Genomic DNA, 1,800 nt, shown 5'->3' on the forward strand with positions numbered 1-1,800 from the left:
AAAAAAAGGGTTTTTTCTTAACAGCGGTCGTCCCTCGGCAGGCAATGGCAAACCTCCGAGTGTATTTCTGCCATGAAAAACAGCTTCTCATAAAAATACAATCGCCGTTCGGAGTCGGCGTAAAACTGTAGGTCCCTCCGCTTTGTGTGACAACATCATGGCGCACAGCACAAATCGGAGGAGAAACTCGGCCAAATACTAAAACATGTGTAAGCCCCAATCAATTATTATTATTATTATTATATACTTGCATGTCAGTAATCATAACACTGTACAGCACTCGGATGGGTATTGGACCAAACCAACTTTTTGTAAGAGATTGAGTCATAAGTAAGTTTCCCGTTTTTCGAAGTTAGCCTCCGAAATCGGGATATGGGCCTTCGAATTTCGAATTTGGACCTTTGGTAAAAAATCATTTTTAATTATTGCATGTAAAAAGGAAAAAAAGAAAAACACAGACGTGGTCCGCCTTTATCTCTTATTTATATGGTGTATAACCTCTTTTGTGAAAACTTATATTACAGGTGCTATAACAGGTCAAAGGTCAGATCTTCGAAAAATTAAAAACTAATGGCCTTATTCATAAAATATAAAGTAGCTTTAAAAAAGGTTTATAAACTGAAAAATTTATGAAAACGTCATTATATAAAGCTCTTTAAACATACTTTATTTTTTATGAATAAGGCCATTAATATTTCAGAAAATTTTTAACAAATTTTTAAAACATTTATATCGTTGTAAAGGCGATTTAACCCCCTTTCTTGTGATATACATATTTGTATACTTCGTAAATAAAAATTTTAGAAAAGACACTTAAAAGGAAAACAACCAATTTTTTCTAATAAAAAAAATGTTACAAAAAGATTACTAATTCGTAATACAATTGAATACCGTATTTATATAAAAAAATAATTTAGAGTGTTTTAGGCGTTAATTCGTTCTTGTTCACCCACAGCCCTGTTAAAAATAAAGCAAAATTATATGTAACAGAAGTCTAAGGCATATAAATATATAAAATTATAAAAGCCATAGTTTTTGATATTTTACATAACAGGTTATATATAAAAATTAAAGATAATTTTCTGTTTTATTTAAATAAGGTATTCAATTGTATTACTAATTAGTAGTTTTTTTGTTAAAATTTTTTTTTATAAGAAAAAACTGTTATTTTTTTCTTTTAAGTGTTTTTCTTAAAGTTTTATATACGAAGTATGCAAATATGCATATTAGAGGGAAGGGGGTTTAATCGCCTTTACAACGATATGAATTTTTTAAAAATCGGTTAGTAATTTTTTTGTTTAAAATATTTAAAAAAAAAAAAAAAATTACTTTTTCCTTTAAATGTGTTTTTTTTTAAATTTTTATATACGAAGTTTACAAATATGCATTTCAGAAGAAAGGGGTTTCATCGCATTTATAACGATACCAAAGGAGATTTAATCGTTTTTACAACAGGCCCACTTAAAAATCGGTTAGTAATATTTTTGTTTAAAATATTTTTTTTTTTAATAGAAAAAAAGGCATTTTTTCATTTAAATGTATTTTTTTCTAAAATTTGTATATACGAAGTATACAAATATGCATATCGAAAGAAAGGGGGTTTAATTACCTTTACAACGATAAAAACGTTTAAAAATCAGTTGAAAATTGTTTGAAATATAAGGAATTAAATTTTTCTAAGGCCTGAACTTTGACCCCTTATAGCACCTGTAATAAAGGTTTGCACATAAAAAGATATATACCATTTAAATAAGAGCAAAAGGGGCACTACGTCTATATTTTTAGGTTTTTAGTTATTTA

Source organism: Rhagoletis pomonella, unplaced genomic scaffold (genome assembly GCF_013731165.1).
Source record: "Rhagoletis pomonella isolate Grant_MI unplaced genomic scaffold, Rhpom_1.0 Rhpom_scaffold_00001, whole genome shotgun sequence".
NCBI classification, from domain to species: domain Eukaryota; kingdom Metazoa; phylum Arthropoda; class Insecta; order Diptera; family Tephritidae; genus Rhagoletis; species Rhagoletis pomonella.